The sequence below is a fragment of the Gobio gobio genome (assembly GCF_949357685.1).
Source record: "Gobio gobio genome assembly, chromosome: 1".
In the NCBI taxonomy this organism is placed as follows: Eukaryota; Metazoa; Chordata; class Actinopteri; order Cypriniformes; family Gobionidae; genus Gobio; species Gobio gobio.
The window spans coordinates 18372225-18396987 of NC_137097.1; the positions used below are offsets into that span (position 1 = coordinate 18372225).

The 24763-nt window shown below is 37.2% G+C and overlaps 1 long non-coding RNA gene across 1 annotated transcript; it reads left to right on the forward strand.

Moving 5' to 3' along the window:
* The first annotated feature begins 15463 nt into the window (after positions 1-15463).
* Positions 15464-17255, forward strand: LOC307134248. Its single transcript, XR_013817533.1, has 3 exons — positions 15464-15599; positions 16472-16585; positions 16750-17255. It is a non-coding gene; the product is annotated as an uncharacterized lncRNA (long non-coding RNA).
* The last annotated feature ends 7508 nt before the right edge of the window (positions 17256-24763 follow it).

Consider the following 24763-nt stretch of genomic DNA (forward strand, 5'->3'; position numbering starts at 1 on the left):
AGTGAAGAAAATAATAAATTCTTGTTCCTAAGATGTGAATTCCAATGTCCAACGAATTTAAACTGTTAAAAATAAAATCCAATTCCAAATAAAAGTAATAATACCTGTGCCACTTATATATCCTGTGCCATCATATATATATATATATATATATATATATATATATATATATATATATATATATCTCCTCTTTTCTCTCTTCTTCTGTAATCCAAAGCATGAATGAAATGTATTTATTTGTTTTTATCTGCTCATCACCCACTCGGTGTGTACAAAATATTTACAGCGACCCACACGGCCCTGTGGTCTGGAAGAATTCAATTTGCTTTGGATGAGCATGTCCTTGAAATTCACATTGCGTTTATACGCTGCAATGGGTCTGTGGTGCTGGAGGAATTTTGAGGGCCCTAAAAATTTAAGAAAATGTTCCCTGATGGCCAGATTGAGGGAGACACATTCGCTGGAAAAGAACGCCGTAAGAGGGATAATCTTGTGTCTATTTTGCATCTCTATAGCGGGTGTTTTTTTCAGCCCATCAAAACTCATTCTTTTTCTGAGGAAGGATCTCCCATAACCACGGTTCCTGAGTGCTTGAAACAGGATGTTTGTGGCCTCGTAAAAGGAGCAGGTTTGTGAGCAAATTCTTTTAAACCTTAATAGTTGTGACTTGATAATCCCCTTAAACGTGTGTTTTGGATGGAAACTTTCTCTGTGTAGTAACGAGTGTGTGTCTGTTTCTTTAAAATAGACTTTAAAGTCTAACTGACCCGTTTGATTGAATCCAGGTCCTTTATACGAGACGACATCCAAAAAGTTGACCTCTGACCTGTCCACACTGTATTTTACACTGATAGACTCCTGGTGTGCATTGAGGTGAGCAATGAAAGCGAGAAAATCATCCACCGAGTAAGTCCAAACTCCCCAGATGTCATCTAAATACCGAAAGTACGCAAACGGTTTCATGGCAGAGGTCGCAAGGGCCGTTTGCTCCAAATCCGCCATGAAAATGTTGGCGTAAGATGGTGCAAACTTCTTCCCCATGGCCGTTCCCTTGACCTGCAGGTAAAAAATTTTTCGAATTCGAGTCGAATTCGAAGTCGTTTTTGGTCAGGTTTATCTCAAGCAGTTTTAAGAGGTGTTTATCCGGTCTACGGGGGTCAGGGTATTTTTCCATGAACATTTTGACTGCTCTAAGGCCTGTGGGGGTGTCAATGTTGGTGAATAGGCTATCAATATCGATAGTAAACAGAAATTAGTTTTGTGGAATTTTAATTTTGCTTGTTTTGGAGATGAAATCGTAAGTGTCTTTCAGGTGGCTTGGATGCCTGGTGGAGAGAGGGTTGAGGAAGTGTTCCAGATACTCGGCCGTGCAGTACGTTTTACTGTTACAATCCGAGACTATTGGCCTGCCAGGTGGAACCTTGAACGGCACGCTCCATTTCTCCGGCTCTTTGTGGATTTTTGGTAACAAGTAAAACCTCCTGGGTCTGGGTGGACTCTCACCCATCAGGTACTTTTTTTGTTTTACATTTATGATCCTTTTCTGCACCATGTCATCTAAAATATTTTCTACCTCCTTTGCGGTGTCTGCAAAGATTGGACCCTCGAGTGGACGATAGTGCTCCTGCATTCTCAGCTGTCTGAGGCCTTCCCCTATGTATTGTGCTCTGTCCAGTATAACCGTCGCATTCCCTTTGTCCGCAGGCTTAATTATGCTTTTAAGAAGCTGCACTGGGGAATCGGCAGGGTGTCAAATCTTACCATGGGGGAAAGAAAAGTCCTCAAAGAACTGAGGGACAACCCAAATATAATTATTATCTGCCCTAATAATTTGGGTTATTTCCTTGGGTTGGCTTGATAATGCAGGTTCCCAGTCCAAGGGGTGGGTGAATGGTACCTTGGTTCTAGGATTCTTTTTACCCTCAAAAAACGTTTCTAACTTAAGTCTGCGGTGGTACGACTGCATGTCCGCTAATAATTCTTTTTTCTTACAGTCCGACGGGGAGGGGATGAAAGAGAGGCCCTTTTCGAGAACGGAGGTCTGATCCCTTGTTAAAACCAATGACTCGGATAAGTTAACTATGAGTCTATGGGAACCATCTATTAGGCTGGGAGGTGTTAACAGTTTAAATTATCTGTCCAGTGGGTGAGGAGTGCCTTGGCAGTGGCCGCTTTCCAGTGGACACCATCTTTCTCCACCTGAAAATGTGTTGCTGCCAGAAGGGGAATAGAGTTAGTGTTTTTGCAGATGAAATGGTTCATGTGTTCGACCATGTCTTGTTCAGATCGTGGCAGCGCTCTGGAGAAGTTGATCATTGGAATAAAGACTGTTGTCTGAGGTAAGAGCCTTCTCGCCGTTTTGTAGGCTCTCTGGATCTCCGTAATGGCCCTAGCTTTGTATCTCTGTTTCCGGTTATTAAAGGGGCTATATGCAACTTTTCCCCCAAAATAAACGTAACAATAGCCTTTTTATTTGACCATTTATGACTCAAACATCTCCTGATGAGCATACTGACACCTTATCCGCTCACAGTGGGTGCATCTATAAGCCTGTATCCTATTTTTCCTATTTTCTGGCGGGTCGTCTTTTCCCGCGCTGTCTGCGGATGTGACGTCACCACCGCTGCGAGAGCGAGCAGAAAATAAGAGCAGTTCTATTTTTTGGCCACAGGTGTCAGTCGCGAGTTTAGATTTCAGAAAAACGCATATAGCCCCTTTAATACAGAACGCGAGCACAATTTTCTCCGGTGCCCGAGTCACTGTCGCTTTTTCCAGCAGATTGTTTGCGTGCTGGAACTTGGCTCCAGGGAAACAATCTATCTGGAGCTCTGGGTTGTCGTACTGGGGGAACCTAGACAGGTTTGAGTCACCGATGATGACTACCTTCTTTTTAATGGTCAGGCTCCAGTCAATCAGCTTCCTATTTGTGTTAGGGTTAGGGATGAAAAGATCCAACTTCCGAGGAAGTCAGAAATGGTTGTGCACGGTCCATCCTTCCACTGACCACTAAGGACAGCCGTAGGACAGAGCTAGGGTCAGTACTCATATCATTATTATTATTATTTTTTTTTTTTTATTTGTAGAAAAAAAAGACAAAAGGGACAATACATTTTAATGAACATTTTTCACAAATGTAAATATGCCAGATCATAGCCAAAGGCTAATTTCCATCTGCAGACCCCCAAACAGGTAGATGTTACACATAAATACACATAACTACATATAGACACACTATGCACAGGCTATACACAGAGAAGCAAGGACAATAACAGTGATCACAACACACAAGTCCATAATGCACTATATCCATGCTATACTAACTCCTATTACACAACCCATATCACACTAATAGTTCTATCCCCTTTATTTTTATAAAACACTAACTTTATTTTACATCTGGTATATATACTAATGATTACTAAACATGCTCACATATTTGTGTGTCCCTCAACCACACTTTTAAACAATTCCTAAAAATAGGCCAACTTGTGCTTTCCCTAACTGACTGAGGGATACTATTCCAAAAGCTCACCCCCTGATATGATAGAGCGTTCTGGGAAAAGGATGTCCGCCTAAACGCCAAAACACAGTCACCTCTCATATTGGCTCTAGTCACTCGAGACCCGACATCACTGATAGACACTCATTACACTCATGTTCGATCTTGAGTCATGTATACATATGCTTATTTACTCTATTATTAAAAAAAAAAAGAAATGTATGTATATATATTCACTCATTTATTAATTATAATTTTTTAGAAGAAATACATATACATATTTTCATTTATTTATTAATTATGATGAGAGAGTGTGTGTGTGTGTGTGTGTGTGTGTGTGTGTGTGTGTGTGTGTGTGTGTGTGTGTGTGTGTGTGTGTGTGTGTGTGTGTGTGTATATATGTGTATATATTTCTATATATAGAAATTGAAATGAACTGATGACATCAAATGGCTATACAGCTTAATAAAATTATGCTGCATTATTTTCCTGTTTAAACACTGTAAAGCTGCTTTGAAACAATCTACATTAACAAGCTATAGGGCCCAGGGTTCACTGGGTTAGGGTTTACGAAATTCCAATCAACAGGTCCCTGAGGACCTGAAGACGGTTATGCACTGTCCATCCGTTCCGCTAACCGCTTTAAAATAGTGTGGGATCAGGATTGGCCCCATCACCGACTCTCCTGTTGTTCTATAAGTCTTTTATGGATGATTTTATTTATTTATTTATTTGTTTGTTTATTTGTATATGTATGTATTAATCAATCCATTTATTTATTTGTATGTATGTATGTATGTGTATATATATATATATATATATATATATATATATATATATATATATATATATATATATATTTTTTTTTTTTTTTTTTTTTTTTTTTATATAAATTTTTTTTTTTTTTTTTTTTTAATATTAATTTAATTATTTACATTTTTCACCCTTCCTTCATCCTCCATACCCAATCCAGTGCAAAAACTGGAGAAGATCCCAACTCCTGGTGCAATAATGACCTCTAGTGGCAAAGAAGGGGGGGTGCCAACACCTCCCAGTAAATGTGCAGGCATGCTCCAAAGGGTCAAGAGGTCAGCCTGTGCCCCATAGGCTGTAACATAAGCCAAGTGGCAAAAACACAGGGGTCAGCCCGTGAGAAATAATCAAATATATTTACATTTACAAATACATTTATTTAGATGAATAAATGAATGAATTAATTAATTAATGTCCGGGGTACAATAAGGCGGGCTGTTTGAGCTCAGGGCTATTTTATCTAGGGTTGTTGTTTTTCCAGGGTTCTTTCTGGTAGGGTTAGGGTCCTGTGTGGTGTTGGTCGGTCCAGGGCTATTGTGGGTAGGGTTAGATGATGGGGAGGGATCAGATGTCAAGGGGTCCGATGTCCAGGGGGTTGTGACGGTTAGGTTTTAGGGATGAGGGGTGTTGGTCGGTCACAGGCTATTGTGGGTAGGGTTAGATGATGGGGAGGGGTCAGTTAGGGTTAGGGTAAGGGTTAGGTTTTTTGAGAAAGCAACCGGCCTTTCGGGCCGTCCAGTTTGGTTTAGGGAGAACGCCGGAAGGCACTGGCCGGCGCATTTTTGATGAGGCAGCTCCACTCTTGTCGCTGGTTATGCCTCCCCCCTCTTTTTCTTTTTAATCACAATTCTCCTGTTATCTTGTTTTCCCTTCTATCCACGTCTCCAACCCTACTTTGTTGTCCTCAACCATGCCATTTTACTTGTTTCAAGTCCACAGTAATCCCATTCCTACTCTTTATGAAGGTTGTTTTTTAGGTTTGTATTTTATCCCACGCCACTATTTGCTAATACTGGGATAGCTCCAATCTTTTGGGATTATGTCTCCCTTATCTGATAAGTACATTTAGATATGTCCTGATCCTTTGCCTCAGAGTTTGGTCCTATCTCCTATTGAGGGTAACCAAGCCGATTTTTCCAAAATTACTTCCTCCAGTGTGTTTCTAGTGATTATTTTTAAAAGCACCCCCCAACCCAGCCTGAGTTCCCTAAAAATCCATGTACCTCTATCAAAAGAACACATCATCAGTGATGTACCTCAGGATCATTGGGTGTTTCGGCCCTTTAAACACCATACACCCTCTTCTGAGGCGGCCCGTCCAAGGCAGATCAATCCTTGGCGTGTGTTCTTCCCGTATTTCCGAATTTTACCACCTCCCGGCCAACCCAACCCAGTCCATTTTTACAAAGAGTGCTATTACCATTCTACTACCAAAACTACAAGGTACATTCCCCTGCACACCCTCCAACAACCTCAAACCATCTATTATATACCTACTAATGCTAGTCATCGATAGAAGATTGGGTACCATTTAAGACCCTTTGACCCAAGGCTACCTTCTCTGCGTGCTGTCCAAGTGGACCCAGAGAGGTAACCCCCTCCCAAGTAACCCCTTTGTTAACACCGCAAGGTATCCAGGGCTACCCGAGAAAGGCCTGTGACCTGGGGCTCCCATTGGCGGGTACCTTAACACCAAGCTTCTAACAATGATCACCCCTAAGGTATGTGAAACCCTATGCAGACATCACACTTACCACAGTAAAATGCAACCGTAAGGGAACGCATACCCTAATTTCTCCCTATCTCCTCTCCCCTCTTATCCATCTACACCACCCTTCCCCATCCTGGTAAGTCAAAAATGTAAAATTTTCCCACAATGCCAAGTGGTCCCCCTCCACTTTCATTGTTTTCTCTACCTATCTGTAGTTGCGTTCCTTTTTACTTTTTTCGATTTTTCTACCCACCGTCTTCCTGTTACTTGTCACCCCAACCCAACCCAACCCCAGGGCCAAACATTCAGCCCAACCTGATCCTCCCCTTAGAACCCCCCCACTTCTCCATCCCAGTTTCAACCCCCAGTCCCCCTGTTCTCCAAAACAACAGACTAGCCCAGACCACTAATCCAACCCACTAGTCCAACCAACTAGGAGATTACAAACGAGCAGCAGCTGTTAGTTCCATTAGCTGCTATTTCAACAATGGCGGATCTCAAGTCTGTGTTGGTCTTGTTGACCCCGCCCCCAGCGCCTGACATAATCGGTTCTTACAGCAGAAAAGTGTCATGAATGAACACAGGGCTCGACAGACTGTGAGGGCTCGACATTAATCTGACTGGACAAGTAGGCCTATCTTAAAACTTAATAAAATAACCAGAAATGTGAGAATGATTCTGATTTTATTACATTTCAATGTAAACAGCGATTGATAAGGGTTAGTGTATTTCTGGTAAAAAAGTCTGCCTGAGAGAGACATTCGTGGAGAAATCAAAACAAATGAACATAACAGCACTATAAACTCACAGAAGAAACATATTGGGGTAACAAGTTCGTTTTATTTATAACTTATGATATTGTTAATAACACGAGTCGACTAAGGGAGCTGTTTTACTGAATATCATCACAATTGAATTTTGTGGTTCAGTAAACAAGTAAGTTAGCCTAAGTTAATATTAAGTTACTTATATTTTAGACACAGACAACATTTACTTTTTTGTTCTATTTCACTGACGGAAATGGTTCCAAAGGAAAGCAACACTCAGCGTGGTGTTTTGTTACTGAATGATTCAGTGTTTGAATGAATCGTTTGAATGAATGACTCAATGACTCACTCATTAAAATGGTCACTTGCTGCCACTTACTGGCAGTTTAGTTTCATGTATAAAATATCATTGATTGTATGTTTTCTTATTTGTATATTCAATCTCATAACATTTTTCGTTGTAATTTTTCAGTGTAAATGATTTAATTTGATTGGTAACAGCCCTATAGTGTCTTATTATTATAACTGAATGTATTGATCAAATATAAGAATTTGACATGAAAGATGATGTATACATTTAATAAGGTTAAAAATAGCCTTTATAAAGTAAATAACTCCCTGGGGTAAATATCACAAATATACAGATTTAAGTATGTAGCTAAAAGCTAATATAACACTGAGGAGAATTACACCACAAAAAATCCACACATTGTACAGTACATACAATTTGCTATGTACTGTACCCATGTTAATCAATATCAAATGAAATTTGTAATTTGAAATTCAAATGAAATTTGTTTCAGTGCCCAGTGCTATAGTGTAAATGTTTTTTTTATTTGAAAGCAAATGTTGTCTTTTCTTTGCACCAGAATGCTTCGTTTACATGTTAAAACCACACGTTCTACTGTAGGGCAATGCCCCAGACTCAGATTAAAGTATTTAATTCGGAAACATGTCACCTTTTTCACCACTTTACAGGTATGCAGGCTCCACATATTTTATTAAATGATCCACGTTGAATGTCATTTTTTTCCCCTTTCGTTGAAACCACGTCAACCTTTTTTTCTTCAATGTTACTGATAATAAATGGACCAAGCATGTCAGGGTCCATTTTTCCACCCTTTCTGTTCTCCTGTCTCACATTCCTCACCAACACTTTATCCCCAGCTTTGAAGTTGTCCTCCTGCCCTCTTTCCAGCTTTCGCACTTTCTCTTGACTAGTTGACTACTTACATATCTAGTAAGTAGTAAGAAATTCACACTAAGTATTCACATCAAGTGTCAAGATCAAGTGTCATTAGAAAAACAAAGTACAAAAATCACTAACCTCATAATCCTTTGGTACCTGACATGGATACCGTGCCTCTCTCCCAAACATTAAATAATATGGAGAAAACTTTGTGATGAGTTGTTTTTTAGTTCTCAGTGCAAACATTGTTGCATTTAGATGCAGGTGCCACGTTGAAGGATTTTCCCCAATCATTTTTGTCAGGCTTCTGGACATTAACAATTAAAATAAATCATGAAAATCATAAATAAAGAAAATCATGCAATGTAAAAAAAAAAATACTGAATATGTGCTCTATGTAAATTACCTTTGAATTGTGCCATTAATTTTTTCAACAAGGCCGTTTGTCTGGGGATGATAAGGAGAGCACAGACTCCTGGTGATGCATAGTGTCTCACACAGGCTAAAATTGACCTATGGGGGAGATGCATTTTCAGATATTTCTTATGGTCATATCCTTTTATTTTGACTTAATTTGTGTTGAACCAACCTTCTCTTCCCTGATCTGTTAAAAGGCGCTTCGGTGCTCCAAATTTGTCCAAAAAAATTCTAGGATGCACCCCATGACCTCTTCAGCTCTTTTTGTTTTTAGAGGATAGGCCTCAGACCACTTTGTAAAATAGTCCACCATTACACATATATTGGTGGCCATTTTCAGTTGGAGTTAACTTTCCAATTAGATCCATTCCAATTAACTCCAGTGGTTCTGTGACCTGAAATGAGAATCAATGTTTTAAACATTCAGGACTAAAGTCTATTACATATTAAAAAGTTTCTAATATTTGTAATTTTATACATACAACTATAGGATTGTATGCTGCCTTCTCCTTTATTGTTTTTTTTCCTTGTCTGACACTGAAGACACTGAGCTATCTGAAAATAGAGAGGTGGGCCATGACCATTTTAATTGAGTTAGTGTAGTAAAAACAAACATGTTTTTTTTTTTAATCAATTAACTTACCCACTTGCGGATGTCCTGCTCCATGCCAGGCCAGTAAAATCTAAGAATTATGGCATTGTGTGTTTTCTCCACTCCACAATGTCCACCAAGTGGGCCTGCATGAAATTCTATAAATAAATTGTGCGCCTCCTCAGGTGAAAGGACAACCTTAGCCAAATGCTGACTCTTGTCTTTTTTTCTCCTGCAGATGTAATGCAGCTCTCCATCTAATGTAATCATGTTATATTAGTAAAATACAGGTCACAATTGTATTACTTTTTTTAAGTGACACCAACTTAACACATCATTACCTTTCATTGTGAAATTTCCACATCTTCTCTTTATGTAATAGCGCTCCTTTCTTGAGCAGCTATCAGGATATTTGTTATCCTGCAAAAAGTTTTTTATTTCTTTGACTTTATTCGGATCCATTTACGGTCACAGTATATGGCCTAACACCAAAGACACCAGTTACAACAATAACAATAACACTTAATTTATAGACCTTTTCATCTGTTCCTAATTGTTAGCAGACATGAGCAACTGAAAGCACATGATGTGTTGAATTAGGAGAGATAATATGCTAATGAGATTGGTGCCAGCCTAATGAAAAGAACTGGCATAATTCCAATTTATATAACATAAAAAGAGGCGCACAATTAAGGGCCCATTAAATTTGTTTCATAAACTGACAGACCATTGTGTCATATTTATTTGTTAAAGAGGTCAGCAAAAAGTAAACTAATCTAATTCTATTCTAATTGTTGTTTTAAAGAGGGGCATGTTATATGTGAGGTGACAAAATTTTAGAGGTTAGTGATGTATGTAAATATTAGCCATCTAGAATATCACACATATTTGTAATAATTCATCATCACTATATCATTTGTTCTGCTTATTTCTGTAATGAAATTTGTGGTTGCCACTCAAAAGTTTTCCATAGGACTTTAATACAAAAGACTGTGGAAGCTGTAAAAAGAACCCAGAAGCCAGTAAGGAACAGCATTGTTTATTTATATTTGTTAAACATGCATTAAACACTTTATTTATTTACCTGGAAATAGAAATCATGCCATAAATGTGACATATAATTCATATGTGTTCATCATAAAGAGTTTGGCTTTGAATCCTGCACAGCTCATCATGTTTCTGCTACCAGTAAGACAAGCGGTATGGCGAGAGATCAGTGTGTAGTACGTAAAATGAAAAGCAAGAGTCGTGAACTCAGAGAATTTACTGAATACAAAGTGTTCTCTACAATGCAAGACATTAAATTCACTACATTCAAGTTCATGCTTCTAACTGAGCATAATGTACAATAAGAAAATTTACTTCATTTAAATTATCCTGATTCTAAGAATATGATACAGAGTTGTTCTAAACAGTTATCTTTTGCTATTTTCATAATTTAGTACAAATAAAACATAATTTGAAACAATGTGATCTTTCAGCCAATACAAAATGCTGATTTTAGATAAGTCAAAAAAACAGGATCAAAGTTCTTCAAGAACATTCCTGGAGTTCAATGACAGTCACACATCTTGTATAATTCCATGCAAACCATGCATTCACAATATTCACTCTTCAAGGTTTTATTTTATCATGACTTCTTAGCTTCATTCAACTGGAACAAAAACAAGAGGATAGAGGAAAAAAATGTCAGCAGTCATACAGAGCAGATTCAAAGTTATTTATTTATTTTCTTATTCTTATTTTTTTTATTTATATAAATCTGTTGAAAATGTAACAAGTTCATGAGATACTTACATTCATAACCCAATAAGCATAGCTTCTTTATGTTTGGGAAAAGGTGTCAGTTGCACAAACAAGAGATCTAAAATAATAAAATCAGTAGAGTAAAATAAGCTGACATGTTTTATATATAATAGATCCATCATAAAATTATATATAGCGCATTTTGAATTTGTCAGCTGGCCTGTTGGTTTTCGATTTTGGATTTATGCTGACTTCACGTGCTCTTGGAATTATCGTGAATACGAGTTTCCTAGGTAAAAATTGCACATGAACGCCCTCACATTTTAAAATTTGAACACGTGAAGGTTGTATTAGGAGAAAACACACCGCACATCGGTCTGGAATATCTAGACTTGAAATATTATCGCGGGAACTGACGTTGGACGATTTTAATCTAATATCGAGGCTAATTTTTACACTGGACTGACGTTTTGAAATGGTAGCCTTCAGATCCAGCGATGATATCACGACAGCTCGGAGTTTAGTTTTCAAATAAAATTGTTTTATTTCTTTTCTTTGATTTATTTCTTGAATTTTTTATATCAATATCAGGTTTGTTCAGTATTTTGCCAGGTGGCTAGGTAAATGAAAAACCTAAAGGTTGTTCCAAATTGTTAAGCAAGTCGTTCATGCAATATGGGAAAGCAGAAATATTTTCAGTAATGTTAGGGGTAACGTTAAAGTGAAAACTGGCCTATAGGGATGTTCAAGTAGGTTAATTTTTTATGACTGACAATGCTTGTTAATCAACCATTAACTGATTTTGAATGTTAAATTAGTAGGCCTATCAAATAAAAATGTAATGCACAAGTTATTTTATTTATTGTTAAACTTTTACTTTTTTATTTTTACTTGTGCAAGCAGCAAAACAAAAGAACACGAGGATTCACACATTGTCTAATTATCAGCACCTGCAGTTTGGAAGCTAAATTAACGCTTTACTGCACATGGAGGCGCTGGTGCTATCACAGAATAACTCAAATAATTAAAAATACTCCATCCTTTTCAGTCATACAGGTAAGGCTAATGCATCATACAACTGTAAAAAAAAATTGTAAACTGTCTTCTGTTTGTGTACTCACAATAATAACAATAACTTTTGCCATCTGTCTTCATGTGTACTTGAACATAAACTAAAATGTGTAATGTGGCTTAATTTACTAAAACAAACCAAACCAGTAAACAAACACCATACTAATAAAGCAGGCTACTATACTGAAAAGCAGATGAGGCCAGAATATGAATGCAGTTTAATAATTGGCCTACACATTAGGCGTTTTCTTCCCATAAATAAAATGCTTAACGTGGCTTAATGTAGACGGTGCCATTAAAAGACCAAACTTTGTAACCACTATAGCAGGGGTCTCAAACTAATTTTACCTGGGGGCCGCTGGAGGTAGACTCTGGGTCAGGCTGGGCCGCATCAAGTATTCCACATAAAAAGTGTTTCAAGTATTCCAAAAAAAAAAGTTCTTTACTATTAACAGTTCTTCAACATGAATGTTTCTTCTGAACATGAACTGTTCCTCTGAATTTGAACTAAATATAGCCTATAGAAATTAAATCATGTAATATGAAATAATGAATGATTTTTATTTTATTTTAAATAATAGACTAATTCACAGCAAGGCCGTAACAGGTCAAACAGAACAGTGAGTGAAATTCTAGTAGGGAAATAATCTTTTTGGGACTATTTGTAAACAATATTTGCATTAATTTGCGTCAAATATATTATTAGTCCCGATATTCTTCACATGAGTGAGTGAATAAATACATAGATCCATAATAATCTTTCAAATTCTCCTGTGGTCTGGTGGTAGAATTTTTGTCAACCGCGTCAAAGGTTCCGGGTTCTAATCCGCTCTCATATCGTTTTTCTTCATTAAAGTCAAAGATGTTCATCAATGATTGTATAATAGGACCATGGACACGTTTGCATTTTGTTTTGTGATTTCACCGGAAAGAATAGAGTCTCTCTCCGCAACGGCATTAAGCGATAGATTGACAGGCTCGTCTGTGTGCAGTGTGCACAAGCCAAAAGAGAACGTTAACCCCGCCTACTTTGATTTGATTGGCCATCTCAATCATTTTGACATTGACGAGCGCTGTTAGATCACATTTGTTTCAACTGTCTGATCAGCTTTGTTCGTCTGTTCCTGTCAATCACGCGTTGTCAACCAAATATACTGCACGGGGGAGGGGCGAGCCAACTCTCTCTCTCTCTCTCACACACACACACACACACACAAAGGAGGCAGCAAGTGCTGCACATGCAACGATTCAGCAAAAAGGTGCTTTTCAGAGCAACGCGCGGGCCGCACTAACACTAAACTTTGATGTCAAGAAGGGGGCCACAAAATATCATCCAGCGGCCGCAAGTGGTCCGCGGGCCGTGAGTTTGAGACCCCTGCACTATAGGCTATATAGCCTATTAATAAATCATACTATACAGAAAAATTAGTCTGTGTACAATTTGATCTTTTATCGCATAGGCCTACATTGATTAACCGACGTTAAGGGTTTTCTTTAGAACAGTTTTCTATGGGAGAAAAATACTCAACGTGTAGGCTAATTAAAAGCATTATGTTCATATTCTGGCCTCATCTGCTTGCTGTAAGTTACATAGTTTACTTCTTTATTGGTATGATGTTTGATGTCTGTTATGTGTTATCACTGTTTTACGACACAATGATACATGACATTCGAAAATCATATTTCATATGTTACAAGAACGGCATTTTTCCATCTTAGAAACATTGCTAAGCTACGTAACATGCTATCTATTTCTGATGCAGAAAAGTTAGTTCATGCATTCATGACCTCGAGATTAGATTACTGTAATGCTTTATTAGCTGGTTGTCCTGCATCCTCAATAAACAAGCTACAGTTAGTCCAAAACGCGGCTGCTAGAGTTCTTACTAGGTCAAGAAAATATGATCATATAACACCAATTTTATCATCTCTACACTGGTTACCTGTGAAGTTCCGTATCAATTACAAACTATTGCTACTAACCTATAAAGCCCTAAATGGTTTAGCTCCAGTGTATTTAACGGATCTTCTATCGCCCTACAATCCATCGCGCTCTTTAAGATCACTAAACTCTAGGCTTCTGGTCATTCCTAGGATATCTAAGTCAACTAAAGGAGGGAGGGCTTTTTCACATTTAGCTCCTAAACTCTGGAATAGTCTTCCTGATATTGTTCGAGGTTCAGACTCGCTGTCCCAGTTTAAAACTAGATTAAAGACGCATCTCTTTAGCCAAGCATTCACATTATAATTATCTTTTTATACTACAGTTAAATCGGATCAAAAGCATTATTATAATATTCTGAACAGCAGCTACGCTAATCATTTCCCATCTGCTTTTCTGTTGTTATCTCGGGACACTAGTCCCGAGGTAAATAGTTCATCAGCTCCAGTTTGTATCCAGCCTCTCATGGAGACTTCGGATGCCCCGACACCTGTGATGAGACGACTCCACGCCTGTGAAGAGACGACTCAACGCCAGCGTTGTTATGGCCTAAATTAATACACGATTGATTAACTTTTTCGAACATTATTCTTTAACATTGTCTTTCTAACATTTTTACTGTACATCTATGAAATGCACTTTCTGTAAAGCTGCTTTGAAACCATGTGTATTGTGAAAAGCGCTATACAAATAAATTTGAATTGAATTTGAAATTGAATGTAGGCCTATTAATAGAAATCTCAAAAGTTCTCATTTTAAACGAACCAATTCCAATCGAAAACAGCTAACGTGACTCCCTGATTAGGCCTATGTAAACCGGACCTATGACGCAGGACGCAGCTGAACCGCGGCTCGTGTATTGCAAAAACAGACGAATATTGTCCATTCGGTCACATTTTCCGATGTTCTCCTCCGACCCCTGACTGTCACGGACTCATAAATCACTAGATTGTTCATACTTTATAAAAATGTCTCTTTGCTTCCCAGTCAGTTTCAAATCTTTTTGACATAATCTCTGTTCAGTTTTCACAAAGTATTAGCTGTTGTCATTCCTTTTGCAAGACATTGTCTTTCATGCTTTTCATCTTCAGAAAAACTTTCTTCCCATATTGCCTGAGAAATATCTAACAAACCATCACTTTATTTGAAAAACTAAAATCGTAATTTTTATTTGACTGAAATCCTACTGATGTCACTTGCACAATAATTTGGAACACAGTGTATATGTCATGGATGCGGATAAAAGATTCAGACACATAAAACACTTTCAATATGTTTTAGTTGTTACAAATTGAAAATAAAGTAACCAATCAGTTATCATTAAAGAAAGGAAAAGGAAAAGCAAAAAAATCAATTATTTACAAAAAGTGCAATCCCAGTTACTATTTTTTGCCTTCTCAAAGTCAGGAGGTTTCATGTTGAGGCATTTCACATGAAACCAGTGTTTGCATGTATGGCATTCAATTTAAAAACAACAACAACACAATTATATATAGTTTCATAGTTTATAGTTTAAATTATATAAGTTGAAAGTACTTACCCAGTCAGTTGTTGGGCCACCTCCAGTGGGTTGTGTCAAACCGCATAAACCACAACAGTCAGACTTTCTGAACTCTAAAAAGTATATAGATGTCAAAATAGTAACAGGTTTACAGAAGACAATAACAGTTTCATAATGTAATTTTGTTCCCATTCATGTCAATCACCTGAGGCTTTCAGGATTTCCTCAGCCGCCATCTTGCGTAGTTCCTCCATATTGGTCAGCGAACAATTGATGTCCAAGTGGGAGGGAACTTCAGGGAAACTACTGATAATCTCCCTTGCCATCTTTGAACAATAGTTGTAGTGAAGTGTAAGTATGAATTATATTTAGTGTCTGAACTGTAAGGATTTACTTACCATTTGGGGGGGAAATACCTGCATAACAAAAACACCACAGCTGTATGAATCCAGCTGGATTGTGTGCTTAATTGTGACCCCTCTCCACTCAATCTCCACCCATTCTTTTTTGCCGAACCTCATTTTGAAGTATTCACTTTCATAGAGGTATGAAACAGTTAGGGGTAATACCGTCAAAGTAGTTCAAATTAATTTGATTAATTAGAGTAATTTTAGCATTGTATTTTTACCTAAATCTGAAAGCAGCGTGCTTAGAGTCCTTCAAACATCAGTTCCTTGTGGATAAATAAGAAATATCTGACTGGAAGGTGCATGTAGATACTGGAAAAAAAGAGAAACCCATTTCAAATTATAGTTCACTTTGACCATATATCCATGAAGAAGAACTTCCAGTGGCTATCATTCACATTCAGGAAACTGATAATTGCTTGGTACTTTGCGAAGTTCACCTGAAATGTTTGATATTTTTCACATAAGTAAATCTTTTTTAAACATGTTTTTATATCTTCAATGCATAACAATGCAATGATACCTTCTGTAGACTCTGTCTGCATATTGCATCTCTGTCTCTATTCATGATCACATGAGCAGTATAATGGTTGAGGAGGTAAATGCTACTGTCTTTTCCCATTTTGTTTAGTAAGATTTGGAAATAGCATTCAATTACCTTGAAGAAAAGAGTAAATGTAAGAAACATGCAAATTAGACAGAAAGTTAACTGACAGCTTTTCAGATGTGTACAATATTTATGGTGTACTTTGGAAATTTAAATCATGGCAATTTTAAATAATAATAGCTCATGAATATTCTTACCTCTCCCATAAGCCACTTGTGCGGTTGCAGAGTTTTGAACTCTGAGTGACAGACGGTGTACCTGACCTTTTTTTCTGCCGACGACACAACAGCAACCACCAATTCACTGTCTTTTTTGGACCAAAGGTATTCAATCTGCAAATAATTTTTCATTGTAAGAAATATGTTAAATAATTTTTACAAAATATAATAATATGAAGTAATACCTTATCAGCTATGTCCTCAGATGTTTGCTCTTTTTTTTTGGACTCAGTATTGTGTTTTTGGTCATGTTTTGATGTTATTGACAGGTCCATTGGTGTGTCTGGGATCAGTGTGGTGGTTTCCATCTGGCTGGTGTTGATGCTGATGTCTTTGCTTTCTGGACTTGATGGCTGTGATGGCTGTGGCAGTGTATAAGGTGGTTCAAAGTATTTTGTCCTACATCTGTGATGTTTTCTAGATGTTTTTTTTGCCCATTCTTCTTTCTGGCTAAAGAAGTTTTCTTTCGGTTGTGGATCCCTACAAGGCAGTAACAGGTTGTTGTTAATTATGTGTTCTCTGTATCTGCCTTGTAGCCATCCATACATTTTGTGAATAAAGTCGGCAGGACGCAGGAACTTTTTAGATTGAAGGATGCTGTGCTTGACGATCCAAAACCATTCCTCCACATGGCAGTTTGTTTCCCTGGTTTTAGATTGTTGGCTGGCTGTAGCTGGGCTGATGTCAGAATACCGGCTAAGATCTCCTAGGAGCACTCCACTCCAGAGGGGGAAAATGGTCATGTAGCTGCTCATTAGGATGTCGATAAGTTCTGGACAAATTTTTTTATTTTTTTTCCCTGTACTACTACAGTGGTTTAGGCTCTTGGCACTTTCCAAAACTGCACTGAACACGGATGTAAAGGGTGATTTGTCACACACAAAGGTTTGTGGTGTTTCTGTAGTCTCTGGCATTGTTTCTGACTCTCTGATGTTTATGGTGGTCTTTGTTATTTTCAGGTCAAGGGAAGCTTTGGCTGCATTCACCACATCCGTTTCCTCTGATGATGTTAAGAGCACACACATCTCTTTGAATACAGCCGTTGCCTCCTCTAGGTGTGTGCTGTTTAACAGCAAGGCGAAGCAGTAGGTGGCATACTCTTTTAAAGCCTTGCTGTCTGTTTTCCTTGAAAATGCCTGGCACACTGCCTTTATGATGTGTGAAGAGCAAAGATGCAAGACCATGAATAGACGATCACCACTGTTTGCTCTGTTTGATACAATCCGGTGTGCTCTTTGTAGGTACGTCAAGATGCTCTCCTTATTAAATGCCAGAAGGACACTTGACATTAGACCCCAGCTGAAGTCGGTCTCCACTTGATGTACCTGGCATGAAGTTATTTGACCAAGGGCCCGTAATGTTTCCATCAGCCAACATGTCAAGGTTGGAATTGAATGCTGATTTGTTATCAGCTCACTCACAGGAAGTGGTGGCATGTTTTTTTCCCATGCCTGGCAATACAAGGGCATAGTAGAGCACTCTCTTGGGCTGACCGGGAATGCGTGAAGTGACACTACCAGTGGCATCCAGGTGAAGAGTTACTGTTTTTTTTTTTTTTTTTAGATGTTGGGCCAAAATGTGTAAACCACATTGTGTGTACATGTGTACAGCAAATGGGTCCTCATGCAGTTGTTGTATGTAACCTGCAGTGTCAGCACAATCTGATGTAGCACATTCTTTTATTATTTTTGGCATAAGCATCATCTCCATGATTATGTCATCATGTAGCCTGGTGCTTTTTTTCAATTCACCAGCAATCATCTTTAACACACCTTTTGTTAAGCATTGTGAGATATTGCCAGCCACAATCTCTTCAGATGGTGATTTTCTTAGGGCTTGATAATAGTAATTGCTCACACCATCTCTAAGGGTTTTAGCAATTTTGCCCCTAAGTAAATATTTTGCCTGTCTGAATTTTTTTTCACTTTTTTTGTGTGTTACGTCTCCTTTACGGGCTACAAAGACAGTCATTTTTTTGTGTGATTTTGTTGGTTTTTGTTTTATTGTAAATGTATAGACTGCTACACAGTCTTTAAAGGTGCAGATGGCACGCGCTCTAAAGAAAGGCAGGGCTCATTGCCGATTGCTTTTGCATTTCACATGTTGGCATTTGAAGCAGAGCACACAACAAGGACTGGCCTTACTAAATTCTTTGAAAAGGACATCTGTCCATGGCCTCTGGAGTTGGTTTAAACCATGCAGCGGCTTTATTTTTTCCCAGCTCTCACATTTTATTTCCATACTGAAATTATTTTGACCTGGTGTTGTCGCCCTCCACTCTTCGTTGTTTCTGTTATGTTCATGTTCTTGTTTACGTTCCTTTTCATTGTCATTTTCTGAATATTTGGACACTGAAATCAAGTCACTCTCTTTGCTTTCTGACTTCAAATCCAAACCATTTGCATTTGTTCCAGAGTTGCTTTCATCATTTTTTTACACCTTATTACATCTCCATCCTGGTGATGGAGTTCTTGTCCATCTGTGTCTCCTAAATGTTGTCTGGTCACATCCTGGAGTTCTGGTCCATCTGTGTTTTCTAAAAATGTAATTATTTTAATTACTATTATTAATAGCAGAGGCGTACAGTACTTACAGTGAGGAAAATAAGTATTTGAACACCCTGCTATTTTGCAAGTTCTCCCACTTAGAAATCATGGAGGGGTCTGAAATGGTCATCGTAGGTGCATGTCCACTGTGAGAGACATAATCTAAAAAAAATCCAGAAATCACAATGTATGATTTTTTAAACTATTTATTTGTATGATACAGCTGCAAATAAGTATTTGAACACCTGAGAAAATCAATGTTAATATTTGGTACAGTAGCCTTTGTTTGCAATTACAGAGGTCAAACGTTACCTGTAGTTTTTCACCAGGTTTGCACACACTGCAGGAGGGATTTTGGCCCACTCCTCCACACAGATCTTCTCTAGATCAGTCAGGTTTCTGGCCTGTCGCTGAGAAACACGGAGTTTGAGCTCCCTCCAAAGATTCTCTATTGGGTTTAGGTCTGGAGACTGGCTAGGCCACGCCAGAACCTTGATATGCTTCTTACAGAGCCACTCCTTGGTTATCCTGGCTGTGTGCTTCGGGTCATTGTCATGTTGGAAGACCCAGCCTCGACCCATCTTCAATGCTCTAACTGAGGGAAGGAGGTTGTTCCCCAAAATCTTGCAATACATGGCCCCGGTCATCCTCTCCTTAATACAGTGCAGTCGCCCTGTCCCATGAGCAGAAAAACACCCCCAAAGCATGATGCTACCACCCCCATGCTTCACAGTAGGGATGGTGTTCTTGGGATGGTACTCGTCATTCTTCTTCCTCCAAACACGTTTAGTGGAATTATGACCAAAAAATTATATTTTGGTCTCATCTGACCACATGACTTTCTCCCATGACTCCTCTGGATCAACCAAATGCTCCTTGGCATACTTATGACGGGCCTTGACATGTGCTGGTTTAAGCAGGGGAACCTTCCGTGCCATGCATGATTTCAAACCATGACGTCTTAGTGTATTACCAACAGTAACCTTGGAAACGATGGTCCCAGCTCTTTTCAGGTCATTGACCAGCTCCTCCGTGTAGTTCTGGGCTGATTTCTCATCTTTCTTTGGATCATTGAGACCCCACGAGGTGAGATCTTGCATGGAGCCCCAATACGAGGGAGATTGACAGTCATGTTTAGCTTCTTCCATTTTCTAATGATTGCTCCAACAGTGGACCTTTTTTCACCAAGCTGCTTGGCAATTTCCCCGTAGCCCTTTCCAGCCTTGTGGAGGTGTACAATTCTGTCTCTAGTGTCTTTGGACAGCTCTTTGGTCTTGGCCATGTTAGTAGTTGGATTCTTACTGATTGTATGGGGTGGACAGGTGTCTTTATGCAGCTAACGACCTCAAACAGGTGCATCTAATTTAGGATAATAAATGGAGTGGAGGTGGACATTTTAAAGGCAGACTAACAGGTCTTTGAGGGTCAGAATTTTAGCTGATAGACAGGTGTTCAAATACTTATTTGCAGCTGTATCATACAAATAAATAGTTAAAAAATCATACATTGTGATTTCTGGATTTTTTTTTTAGATTATGTCTCTCACAGTGGACATGCACCTACGATGACAATTTCAGACCCCTCCATGATTTCCAAGTGGGAGAACTTGCAAAATAGCAGGGTGTTCATATACTTATTTTCCTCACTGTAAGTATTTTTACTTTCCAAGTAATTTTATTTTTCAAGTATATGTAATTTATCAGTGTTCTTCTTTGTCGAACTTCTACTTCACAACCTTCTAAAACATAATATTGTACTTTTTACTGCACTATGTTTCATATTGAATATCATTTAATACTTAATTACATAAAAAATACTCATGTAAAAGTAATTATAGTTTTACTTGAGTACAAGTAAGAAAGTACTATGTTTTTAATGTAATTAAGTATTCAAGGTAAAAAAACAACAACTTTTATTTATGAAATGTAGTGCAGTAAAACGTATGACATTATAAATTATGCTTTGGAATGTAATGAATTAAAAAATTTCCAAAGAAAAACACTGATAAAATAAATACTTGAAAAATGTACTGGAGTAGAAAGTAAAAATACTTAAGTACTGTCCGCCTCTTATTATTATTAGTAGTAGTTTTTGTATTTCAGTATAATTCTACCAATTGTAATTATGTAAACCTACATTGAAGTTCAACATTTAGGTATTGGTAAGATTTTAATGCATTTATTTAATTAAAAAACAATTACATTGTGAAATATTGTTTTTTCTATTTTAATATATTCTAAACTGTATTTTATTCCTGTGATCAAAGCTGAATTTTCAACATCATTACTCCAGTCTTCAGTGTCACATTATCCTTCAGAAATCATTCTGATATGATGATTTTTTTTTTTCATGATTCTTTCAATAGAAAGTTTAAAAGAACAGCATTTGAAATAAAAAGTGTTTGTAACACTATACGGTACCTTTCAAAAGTTTGGCCTCAGGAAGAATTAGTTTTTAAAGAAATTTAAGAAATTAATACATTTATTCAACAAGGATGCATTAAATCAATCAAAAGTGACAGTAAATACATTTAAAATGTTACAAAAGATTCTATTTAAAATAAATGCTGTTCTATTGAACTTTATATTCATCAAAAAATCATGAAACAAAAATTACACAACCGTTTTCAACATTGATAATAATACAATTTTCTTGAGCATCAAATCCTCATATTCTGATTTCTGAAGGATCATGCGACTGGAGTGAAGACTGGAGTAATGATGCTGAAAAATCAGCTTTGATCACAGGAATAAAGTATAGCTTAAGATATATTCACATAGAAAACAGCTGCTCTAAATTTAATATTTCAAATGATTGATTTATTTTATGATTTGTATTTTTAATCAAATAAATTAAATAAACAAATTCAACCTCACCATACCTGTAATACTAGTCATTTTTTTCAAACCCTGACTCTTTCATTACATTTTTTTTTACACTCATTTGTCTCACGTTTCTCAACACAGGACTATTCTCAATGCTTCAATGCTTTCTTCAGAGCGTATAGTGTAGTACGTTTAACAATCTTTTCATTCAATCTCAAACAATGATGAAATATTTTTAAATAATTATTGTTATTGAATTAATGGTAATGCATAAAGCACAGCTGTTGTGAAAAAAGCACCTAGATAACCTGAATAGAGTTTAGAAAATGTAACACTTGATTATGGAGAACGTATCAAAGCAATTTAATACTGTCTCTTACCTTTAGAAAGGACTTCAGTACATATACCTTGCCTGTTGTTCTTCCATATGATCATTAACCATTTGCACAGTTTATCATTTGACATTTTAAAAACATCCATTGCCAGGTTTGTCCAACTTTCCTGACTAACTTTATGTTGTTTACTAATATTATGGGCAATAAATGCTTTTATAATGGCATCCCTCCCACCAGCATCTGCCCATAAATATTTGTTCTTGCATTTGTGGCCTTTTCTGTATCTACCCATGTTTGTTAGATTATGTGAAACAATAGCTTATTCTTCTAACATTTCTATTTATATGTGATTTGTTTGCACCATAATGACATACTGCCTCCTACAGGAGAGGGGAATGATGTTATTTTGAGAAAAAAAAAATTCTGTTACTAAAACTAATATCTGGATTTTCTTTTAGAATTCATTAACAACACAGAATTTTGAGTTGACATCTTGATTCATTTTCACTTGAATTTTAATACAATTGTATTCAATAGCAGGTATTCTAAAATAAATGACACAGTAATGGATGAAAATGATATTATTGGAGCCAGTAAAAATACACCATTTAGAATTGAGAGAAAATTCTATGTATTTTAATATTAGTTGCTTATTTCCTACTATAACTGACTAAAAACACTTTGAAATTGTCCTTTTTGGAGCCAGTAGCACAGGATTTAGAGGTGATGAATTTATGAAAAGTTTCAATTTCAAGCTCAGTCAAAACATTTGCAGTAGCTCCCTCTATGGGCACATATTATACTGCACACTTTTCGGAAGGCTTTGCAAGCTTTTTCTTGAATCAGGAATGTCAATAGCATGTCTTCAGCATCACTCTTGACAGTAAAACCTACTTAAAACTGTTGTTCTTAGAGCCAGCAGCAAATCACACTCTTTAGAGTTCAGATAGAAAGCTCTGTGTATTTTTATTGGATTTGTTATAACTAGGTCCAAAAAACTGCGACGTGTTCCTCTAGGGGGCGGTAATATACCGCACAGTGTTAAACAGGCTCTGTGCGATTTTTCGCCGTTGTTGTCGCTTACACCTTCAGCATCACTTTTAACAGTAAAACCAACATTAAATTGTTCTTCTAGGAATCAGTAACGAGACACAGTTTTTAAAGTTGAGTTTGAACTCTTTATTTATTTCCATTGCGCTTACGTCTTTCTTTGAAAATCAATAGATTGCCTTATGCCACAGTTCTGTGAATAAAGCCAACCTTAAAATGCTCTTCAAGGAGGCAGCAACAACACACACCCTTTGAAGTTATGTCGAACAACTGTATGTATGTTTAATGAATATATTAAAGGGTTTGAATTCAGTTCAATAGCATTTATCTTAGATTACAAATAACACGATTACCTATGTGGAAATACTCTTCCAGGTCCAAGTAACAGGACACACCCTGTGAAGTTGGCAAAAAACACTATGAATTTAAATAATGTATATACATTTTGAATATGAAACTCAGTCAGGAAAACTGCGACGTGTTCCGCTAGGGGGCGGTAATATACCGCACAGTGTTAAACAGGCTTTGTGGGATTTTTCGCAGTTGTTGTCGCTTTCAATAACACAACTTCAGCATCACTTTTAACAGTAAAACCAACATTAAATTGTTCTTCTAGGAATCAGTAACGACACACAGTTTTTAAAGTTGAGTTTGAACACCTCTATATTCGAAAAAAGGTAAATAATTTTTTTTATACAAATGTATTATATCTGAATCTCAATATCACTGTTTTTGCATCACTTATGATAGTAAAATCAACTGAAAGCAGTTCTTCTATGACATAGTAATAGATCACACTATTTGCATTTGGGATTGAATATAATATTTCTCTAAATGTAAAACTTATTTTTCTCAATCACATTATTACCACTAGTTTTATTTCTTTCAAATATGTTACATTTGCGGTGTTTTTACCAGGCGAGACTGTGTGTGAGTGTATGTTTAATTGTGTGCTCAATTTGATCACCTTTTTTTCTAGAGTATGGATGGAACAATTGAGCGTTTTCCTCTTCGTTTTGTACTTTGTAGACTGTCCCTAACTGCTCTTTTACATTACAAAATGTATAGGTTTCTATTATGGAAAAGCAGATTTAACACATAAATTGCATTGTGTGTCCTCTTCTACAGTTTAAAACAATTCCAACACAGACTGTTGTTTGTTCTTATGCCGAATCGTTATTGATCTATTGAAGTGTGTTCGAAGCTGAATCTCTGACGAATGTCAAACGTCCAACGTCAAACCAACTTTACATCGCCTGACTAAAAAGAGTACAGAAAGTATTCTGAAAAAAAGGAAAGAACTAGAGAGGGCAATGGAAAATTAATTGCATTTAAAAAATCTATTGAGTATGCCTGGATCACAATCTATAATTAAGGATGTTATGATATTTCTGAAAGAAACAGCTTGCAAATAGGGTTTAGAATTATTAATTTCATACAGTTTATAAAATGAGTGTGAACGGGACTTTTATTTTGGTATGGTGTTGTGACGTCATAAGGCTGCGCCGCACACAAGCATCTGTTGTG